Here is a 10425-nt window from a genome sequence, read left to right on the forward strand (position 1 = left end):
CTTTCCTGGCCCATAACGTGCCTACTCAGTGGACTTCCACGGTTACTGACATCATTGGGCGGGACTTTCAAGGAGCATAAAGACCGGAACCCTTGTGGTGCTTCAAAGAGGTGGCGGAGAGAGGAAGCACCGCTTGAAAAGAAATATTACCTTGTTTCAGCTTGTGATAGTGGGTAAGGAGACTTTCCTGGCCCATAACGTGCCTACTCAGTGGACTTCTACGATTGCCGACGTCATCAGGGCGGGATTTTCAAGGAGCATAAAGACCGGACCCCTTGCGGCGTGTCACCGAAGCCGTGCATGGCTTTGTTGGAACTTTAACTGTTGGAACTTTAATTTCTTTAAATTTGAAGCAAGGAGGAAAGGACTTGAATTACGGAAAAGTGAGTACTCAATATATTAATACATTTCTACTCTCTACCTGAGGCCTCCACTCACGAAGGTAGTGTTTATATTGGCTTGAGGCACGGGGTTGAAAAGAGCAATTCCGGTGGCTATTTCTATTTATTTTATTTCAAATAAAAAAGATGCCTCATACAAAACAGAAGGCTAAAGTCAGGGAGATGATTATATCTTCCCCTGTACTGGAACCTTCCCAGCCTCAGATACCTGCCTTTTTTACTCCTACAACAGGATCAAAACCGGAGGAAATGGCCGCTGTAAGTGCTGGTATTCAGCAAGAATCAGCCTTAATGACCAAAACATCTTTGAGCCCCTAGTACTCCTCCTCCACCTCTTCAAATCTCCTCAGACTTTTTAAAATTATAATCTGAAATACAAGAGAAGGGAGAAGGAGCCTCAACTATAGTGGGAGAGTTGGAATCGAGATACACGGGGAGTTCACCTTCATATTTGGATAAGCCAGCAGTAATAACAGTCGACTCTCTTTGGGTTGCTATTAAATCTTTAGAATCAGCAGTAATAAATTTAACTAAAGTAACAGTGAACTTAAATCAACGCTTTAATAACATTGAAGCTTTAATATCTAACTCTGATGTTAAAATGGAGTGGGTGGAGAAGAGATTAGATAAAATGGAAAACTGGCAGCAAAGATTTTCAAGAGCCGAGATAGTCTATGATAAGAAGCTTGAAGTGATAGAAAATACACTTAAATATTTTAAACCTTAGAGTATTACATTTTCCAATGCATCATTTAATTTCTCCATACGATATGTTTAAGGAGTATTTAGTAGAAATCTTAAAAATTCCACAGCAAGCCTTGCCTACTGTCTCAAAGATTTATTATGTACTTCCAAAAGGTAATCCTCCAGTTAGAAATAATGTAGGAGAAGCCTCTTTGAACTTAACTGGAGGAATTGAATCCAATCCAATAGAGAAGCAGTATTTCGATCATATATGCGAAACAGACTGATTACTTTTCGTGGAGATAGAGTTTGGATATACCCTGACTTTTCAAAGTTAACCCAGGACAGGAGAAAAAAAATTTCTTGATTTAAGATCAGAGATAGAAGCAAAGGGGCAGATTTTCAAAGGGGTACATGCGTACCCCCCGAAAACCTGCCCCAAGCTCCCCCTGCGTGCGCCGAGCCTATGTTGAATAGACTCGGCAGCGCGCGCAAGCCCCGGGACGCATGTAAGTCCCTGGGATTTGCTAGGGGGGCGTGTCGGGGATGTGCAACGTTCGGGGGTGTTTAGGGGGGCATGGTGCCAGCCCGGGGGTGTTCCAGGGGTGTGGCCAAGGCCTCCGGACCAGCCCCTGGGTCGGGTGATGGCACGCCAGCAGCCCACCGGGGGGGTGGAAGAAAAGTTCCCTCCGAGGCCGCTCCGATTTCGGAGCGGCCTCGCAGCTCAGCTTGGTGTGTGCAGGCTGCCGATTTTTGCGCAGCCTTGTGCGCGCCGACCCCGAATTTTAAAAGATACCCGCGACTACGCGCATATCTATTAAAATCTGGCGTACTCTTGTTTGTGCCAGTTGCGCAAACAAAAGTACACGCGGGCATACTTTTTTAAAATCTGCCCCAAAGGGAGGAAAGATGTTAAAATTTCATCAGACATATTTATTTTTTGAAATATCACAGCTCCGTGTTTTTCTAGATTCACATCCCCAAGTGTCTGTAGCTGTAGAATCAGACGCTAAGTAATGGATTAAGCCAGTTGTAAACTCAACAATTTCAATTGTTTATGGGGGGAAGTTTATCCCTCCAGATTGTCCTCTAGTATTGCTCTGTTTCACCTTCTTGAGTTATCTTATGTTCATAAACATTTCTATTTTGAATATCAGATATATTCTTAATGTAGTAAATAATTGTTTTTTTTTCCTTTTATGGTATCTGTATTTATTGACAGTTTTTGTATAATTGAAAATGCAATAAATAAAAAATAAAAAAAATTCAGCGAAAGAAGACAGATACTAAGGCAGCATGGAAAGGAAATTAACAGGTAAAAATTTCTCCTGTTAAAGCAGCAGTTGACTGGCACAGAGCTAAGCATTGTAAGCCTTGGATACAACTGGAACAGGCAGCCCTAGGGACCCTGCCTATAGATGCCTTACTGTGGCAGAAGTGGGCTACCTGGCGACCAGTGGTACAATTGCCCGAGACTGTAGAAGCCACCCTTTCCTTTTGGAACCAATGGAAAAAAACCCTGGTGGGTACGCAAACTTTCTTCCATAGTACATATTTATTTCACAATAAAGACTTTCGGCCGGCGGGTCACCCACAGGCCTTCTCATACTGGATTAACCAGGGTATAACACAATTTGCTCATGTTTGGGCACCAGGGGGGTTGCTCCCCTTTTCCACCCTCAGAGATCGGTTCCAATTACCCATAGCAGACCAGTTTAAATATCTACAAGTTAGGCATTTCTTTCTAAGAAACCAAGTAGAGGGTGATCTGATAAAGGGTATACCTTCATTTGAAAATATGTGCCGCCACGCTGATAAAGTTGACAAACACATCTCCAATATATATGGTTTATTATGTGGTAGTTTTAACATGTCGGCGTCTCATATAAAAGCCTGGCAATCGGACCTACAATGTAACTGGACCATGGAGGACTGGATACGAGTCTTCAAGGGGTTGCGGAAAGGGTTGATCTCAGCTCAACATATTGAGAATGGCTATAAACTGTTTTTCAGGTGGTACATTACGCCCATTCATCTACAACATATTGTGCCAAGCTCTAATGGCTTATGCTGGAAGCACTGCCGGGAGAAGGGAACCTTCTTCCATCTCTGGTGGTCGTGTCCCAAAATACATCAGCTGTGGACTCTGGTATCTGCATGGATTACAACAATATTGCATATTAAGGTTCAGCTGACTCCATCGCAAGCATTGCTGAATGATGAAAGGCCGGATGGTTACAGATTTCACGACTACTTCATTAGATATGTGGTGACAGCAACGAGATGCCTCATAGTACAATCCTGGAAGGACCCAAAGGTCCCTACTTTACAGATGGTACAAGTTTCAGTCCGGAATCTGCACAGCTTGGGGCGTATCACAGCTTATAAGAACAAGTCACTTCATACCTTTTACAAAACATGGGGGTTATATGAACGCTGGCTGCAAGTCTATGATGGTTGAATGAAGGCCCAATAGGATTGGCCTTTTTCATACTCAAGAGAGTTGGGACCGGTACAGCAAACTTGGGGGTTCCAGTAGATCCTGGCGATTTGAAGGCTCTATTTTCCGACTGGTGTGTCGGGAACTGCATCTATCTTGTGAATCACAAATTCTTCACCCTTTATCAGTACATTCAAATTTGCATTTTGGTATTGATTGTACACCTCTATGGGGGGAGGGAGGGGATTCAGGGGTCCTAACTCTATAATGGCATCTACTATTTTTACAGTATGCTCACAATGATGGTTCATGTTTTCCATTTGTATTGTTGTTAGTGGATTGTGTAAAGGTTATTATACTTTTGCCAATAAAAGATTTAAATATTAAAAAAAAAAAAAAAATTTCTCCTGCCATGTCATCCTGCTACACCAGTCCATGCAAGTGAGAAGTTCCAAAGCCCCACTAATTATGGGCGGGAGGGAGGAAGTAAGGGCCACGCTGAAAACTCCAGATCCAAAGGCTCTATCATCTTTTTTTTTTTTTTTTTTGCCAGAACATCCAATCTATAATGCTTTGAAAGAATGGAAGGGCGACCAAGCTGCCTCCCTGTAGCTGTTAGCTGGGGTGACCGCACTCATTCCACTAGGACACATTCTTTGACTTGAGCGGAAGAGGTTGAGAACAAGCTCCAGTGCCCACCAGCCCTTTAACAAATAAGCTGAATAAATGATACCCTTGATCCAGCTAGCAAGGGTCATCTTGGAGGCCACCTCCCCCTTATGCAACACAAAAAAAAGCCCTTATGTGTCTTAAGAAAGGAATTTGTTTCCTCAAGATACTTGATGACTGCCTGACTGACATCCATTAATTGTAAAGACTATTAGCACCTCTGCACTATTCCTTACAAAACAATGGAAGATGGACTGACTGATAGAATTCCAACAAGACCTTTGGCAAAAAGGAAGGTACAGATGGAAGTACACCAAATCTGAAATAACAAGAAAATGGTCCCTATGAACAAGGCCTGAATCTCTGAAATATGGTGAGCTGAACAGATGGCTACCAGAAAAAACATTTTAAAGGATAGATCATTAAGTGAAGCTTGACTCGAGGCACAACAGGAGGTGACACCAAGGCTATTAGGATCAGATTGAGATCCCACTGTGGGACCAAAGGTTGAAATGGGGGTCATAACCTTTTGACAGCGGAAAGGAACAGAAATGCATCCAGATAAACCTCTATGGAAATGCCATTAAGTTTGCTTCTTTAGCTGGAAATTGCCATTACATGACAAGTCAATCTCTTATCTAGACCCCTCTGCAGAAAGGCCAGGATACAAGGAATATCAGGGTGTTTTGGGTGCGGGTAGATACTGAATAGCAACAGCCTGTAACAGAAAAATATTTTGTTATATGATATCTTATAATAGGAGCAGTGCTCACCAAACAAGGCAGAGTAAACCTTCTGCTCAGCTCTTCTGAGCTGTTTACACTCAGTTAAATATGTCATTGCCTTAAACTTACACACCAAAAAGTGAAATTTTGTGAGCTTTAAGAAGAATAGAAATAGCCACTACTTAATCACTGAGTGATAGAGGCATGGATTCTATTTACTATTTGGGATCTTGCCAGGTACTTGTGATCTGGATTGGCCACTGTTGGAAACAGGATACTGGGCTTGATGGACTTCCAATCTGACCTAGTATGGCAAGTTTTTAAGTTCTAGCCGACACACAATAGCCCTTCCTCTTCAAGCGTATCCTTAAGAGCCAAGCTGTAAGACAAAACAGAGAAGAATCCTCCATGCAGAAGCTTGTAGCAAAAGCTCCTGAGGCAGATGCAAAGGGATGTCTGTCTGAAACTACCTTAGATCTATATAATATGGTCTGGGGCTATCGGGATCACCTGACTGCTCTTGTCCTTGATCTGGTACACAACCCTGCGATCAAGGGCTATGGACAGAAGTTATAAAGACACATTAACTAAAGCACTAAAGTACATGGCTCAGCAAGCGTTACAAAAGTAGAAAGTGTATGAATATCATAGGATATGTGGTCTCCTGCTTCCTTCTGGAAAACCAAGCAGATTCCTATATGATGGTTGAAGATTGGCTGTCATATTCACATAATGCTAATGCCATTATTAACATGATTACTGTTCACTATTTTTTCAGCCCTTTGGGTAAAAGGAACACTGCCAAGGCTGAACAAAAGTGTCTAGGCCCTCTGCTCTGAGCTCCCTATGATGGCTGAAAAACTGAAGAACCCCTGCATTTTTTGCAGGTTGCTATGAGAGGTGTGCTTCTCAAACTATGATGTGAAAGGCCTCCCTGCTTTCCCATTTTCTGGGATCTAGAATGCTCCTGCTCAGTAATCAGCCTGAACATTGTCCTGTCCTGCAATGTGAGCTGCCACCAACAACAGTAGGTGCTCCACTACCCAAGGGAATAGTAGATGTTTGCTCCGACACTCCCTTGCTTCTGGTGCTGCCCTGTCTGTTCACATATGCTACTGCTGAGGCACAGTTGGAGTGCACTCTGATCGCTTCCCCTGGAGAAAGGGAAGGAACTGACGATTCACTCTAGTTTCTAGTCTGTTAATGGCCCAGACTACCTAGCTCCGGCAGCCAAATCCCCTGGGCCAGCTGGTCTATACAATGAGCTCCCCAACTGGAAAGACTCACATCCATCATAATGAGGACCCAGGAGGGGAGGTTCCAGGTTGACCTTCCGCAATAGATTCTGAGGAATGGACCACCAGAGAAGACTGTCCTTTACTGGTGAAGGCAAAGAAAAGACAGACCTCGTAATGCTGAATCTGAGGTGACCACAGAAGACTGAAGAGGCCTTGTGAGCAGACCCAGAGGTGCTGCCATAGACTCAAGTAGCTGCAGATAATCTCATGGCCTTGGGGCTGCCAGGGCAGAAAAACTCCTGACCTGAGAGATCAAATTGCTTAACCTTTATGCTATCAAGTATACTCTATCCTCCTGAGCATCCAAGTGTGCCCCTGGATACGCTAAGGATTACAAAGGAACAAGCTTTCTTTTTGCTGATTAGCCAACCCAAGCCTTCTAAGATCTGGACAACTCAGGTGGAAGCTTGAATCCATTCTTGGTATGATTTGATAATCCAGATAAGAGGGAACCAAAATGCCTTCTTGCCACTGGCCACTATGCCCAGCAAAACCTTTGTGAAAGTTTGTAGAGCCATTGCCAAACCAAATGGGAGTGCTTGAAACTGAAACTAGAAGTGATTCTGCATAATGTGAAAGCGGAGATATATTTGCACCCCCCCCCCTTCCCCTCCTTGGGAATATGAAAATAAGCCTCTGATAGATTTAGAGAGGAAAGGTATGCCCCCTGCCAAACCTCCATGAGCAATGAACAGAATGTTAGGAATTATTAGGAAGGGAATGGTTAATAGAACGGAAAATGTCATAATGCCTCTGTATCGCTCCATGGTGAGACCGCACCTTGAATACTGTGTACAATTCTGGTCACCGCATCTCAAAAAAGATATAGTTGCGATGGAGAAGGTACAGAGAAGGGCAACCAAAATGATAAAGGGGATGGAACAGCTCCCATATGAGGAAAGGCTGAAGAGGTTAGGGCTGTTCAGTTTGGAGAAGAGATGGCTGAGGGGGGATATGATAAGTTCTTTAAGATCATGAGAGGTCTTGAACGAGTTGATGTGACTTGGTTATTTACACTTTCGAATAATAGACTAGGGGGCATTTCATGAAGTTAACAAGTAGCACATTTAAGACTAATCGGAGAAAATTCTTTTTCACTCAATGCACAATACAGCTCTGGAATTTGTTGCCAGAGGATGTGGTTAGTGCAGTTAGTGTAGCTGGGTTCAAAAAAGGTTTGGATAAGTTCTTGGAGGAGAAGTCCATTAATGGCTATTAATCAAGTTTACTTAAGGAATAGCCACTGCTATTAATTGCATCAGTAACATGGAATCTTCTTAGTGTTTGGGTAATTGCCAGGTTCTTGTGGTCTGGTTTGGCCTCTGTTGGAAACAGGATGCTGGGCTTGATGGCCCCTTGGTCTGACCCAGCATGGCAATTTCTTATGTTCTTATCCAAAAGTGGGAACCCCCAAAGTCTGTTTACTCCCTTGAGATTGAGAATAGGCCTGAAGGAGCCATTCTTCCTGGGGACTACACAACAGATGAAATATATCTGCCAAGCCTGCTCAGACTGATGTAGCAGCATTATAGCCTGCAACAACTGAAGTGTGGGCAGGGTTTCATGAACTGCTTTTGCTTGATGGCTGAAGCACAGAGTGAGACCATAAAGACATTGGAAAGAGAAGCAATGATTTCTAATATCCACTAATTCCTGGTTATCAGATCCACTCCTGATTTTAAAAATCCAACCCCATAGGCAACACTCTCCCAGGATTGAGGAGTGGACTCACCATCCTACATTGAGAAGACTGGCTGTCTTCTGAAGGGGATAGATGCATCTGGCTTAAGCTTTCAAAAGGAGTGACCCCCTGCAACGTACAGCCTGTGAACCTTGGAGGGAGGTAAGAATCCAGAAAACTTTCCTGGTCTATGCTGCCTTGAGTCCTGAGGCTATCCATTACCACTGCCAGACCTAAAGAAGGACCGGTTTGGAGTTCCCCCAAATTCTTCAGCTGCTCCAAATTCTCTCTGAAAAGGAGCTTTCCCAGATGTGACTTTGACCAAGAATCAGCCACCCAGTTACAAAGGCAAAGAAGTGTTCTGGCCGCAACAGCAGAAGCCATTGAACTATAGGAAATTCACAAATCATCATACATTGATCAGGAATGCTTTTGCTGATTTCATCCTAGCTGACTCCTTGCTTTCTGGGAGCTGCTGAATCCAGCACAAAAGTGCCTGAACTAGCAGACCACCACAAATAGAAACTTGAACTGTCAATGTGGAGGAAGTAAAGAGATGCTTTCAAAGTAGCTATCTTTCTATCCAGCGGATCCTAAAGAGAAGTTTTTCCCTCAGCAGAAACCAAAGTGTCCATCCAAGAGAACTGAAAAAAAAAAATGCTGGACTGCTTCAGGGGACAGAGGCTACAACTTCATAAAATTCTTAGTTCATTTGAGACTGCTCTTTGGAGACTCCCACTCTGCCAAGGCCATTTTCTCCATCTCTGGATGTAAAGGAAAGGCTTTGGACTAGTGGTTCTCCTTAGTGATGGAATCCCAAACAGGAGCTACGACCTCCTTCAAATCCTGTATCCAAAGGTAGGACCCACCTGATAGCCCTCCTGAAAAGATAAATCACTGAATCCTCCTCTGCTGGAGCTTGCTCGTCCTCCTCCAAAGCACAGCTCACTTAATCTGACTCCTCTAGGGCTTTCTCCCAGTCCACAGGTGAGGGCTCAACTTCCCCCCCTTGAATGCTTTACTGGCATTAAAATACCAGAAGGGGCTGATCTGCATTTGAGGCTCCTGGATAGCATAAAAGGCCTGATGGAAGAACCTGAAAAAAATCCGAACTAAACTCCTTGAATTCTTTAATTTGACCCCAATAAGCCCAAGTAGAAGGATCCCCAATGGGAAGCAGAGGCGGGAGTAGCTCCACTCCACATCTGAGCCAGGCCACTGCAGAGACTGCAGAACCTCCATGGGAGAGGGGGGCAAGATGATGGCCATTCTTGTCAAAACAGGCTCACCAAGAAGCTCCTCGGGATCAGACTCCGGCTGAGAAACAGCTGCTAAAGGCTTAGCTGCTACAGGAGAGACAGCCACAGACCTTCTTGCTACATTCCCTACTCGTACACATACTGAGCACAGAGTGCCTGAGGCCAAAGCAATGCACCAGCATCCATGCATGCCACAATGGTGTCTGTACTCCCCACCCCCACCCCGGGATAGCAGTCCTGGTCAAGAAAAGACCTTACTGCTACAAGTCCAATTGAGTCAGGAGTCTTCCTTCTGTCTAGGCTGAAGCCACTGCACTGACCACTCTGCTCTCTCTTTTTTATTTTTTTTTATTTTTATTAAGACAGTCTCGGGGTAGAGCATGGTGGGTGGGAGGAAACTCTCTGAAAGTTGGAAGTTTGTTAAAGCAAGGCTCCAACACCCCCCTCTTTAAGAAGCTACCTTTTGGGCTTCACTAAGACCCCACAGCGACAGGAAATCCCTTATGCAGACTTGTTCTGCTGGTTGAACCAGTGGCTTGCCAAAAAATCCTGCTGCACCACCAGTGAGTCCTACCATCTGCTGGAGGTAGAGAATACTAGCTTTCTCTGCCTACACTATAAGCAATGGTGGAGTCACAGAAGAATTCAGTGTGCTCTGCCTCCATCTGCTGCTAGTGTGACAAGATCTGCTTGTATGAACTGCCCTGGACTTGTGTAGCAGGATGAAACAGAATTTTATATTAACATTAGGTATGCCTGTCTTTCAAAGCCAATTCCAGATTAGCTGCAGCTGGATCACTGCTGCTTCAGTTTATGTATTATGTTCTACTGGTGTTGCAACATGGAAAGGTAAGCCACCTTTTAAATTAAGAAATGACCATAGGAGTAGAATAACTTTTTTTTTTTTAAATTGTACCATCTTAGGGTGAGGATATTCTACAATGGTTACAAACTCCCCCCCCCCTTTTTTTTTCTTTAGACTTCATTGGTTTAACCATTTTCCCACCTTTTAAAGCAAAGGTCCATAAGTAGAGGACCAAGGCCTTTTTTTTTTTTTTCTCACATTAACCAACCCAGGAGCATCATTTCTAAAACTGCACAATCTTCTGTTATTTTCTCTATCGTAAAACCATTCAGAAAGATAGTAAGATTATTGCTGTATCTTAAGGTGGGAACCATACATGTCACATTCATGTTACAGCATATTTCTTATGTTGTCTTTAGAATCTATCATTGTCCTAAGAAAATTACTCTGCTTAATGTCAAAG

Source organism: Rhinatrema bivittatum, chromosome 4 (genome assembly GCF_901001135.1).
Source record: "Rhinatrema bivittatum chromosome 4, aRhiBiv1.1, whole genome shotgun sequence".
Lineage (NCBI taxonomy): Eukaryota > Metazoa > Chordata > Amphibia > Gymnophiona > Rhinatrematidae > Rhinatrema > Rhinatrema bivittatum.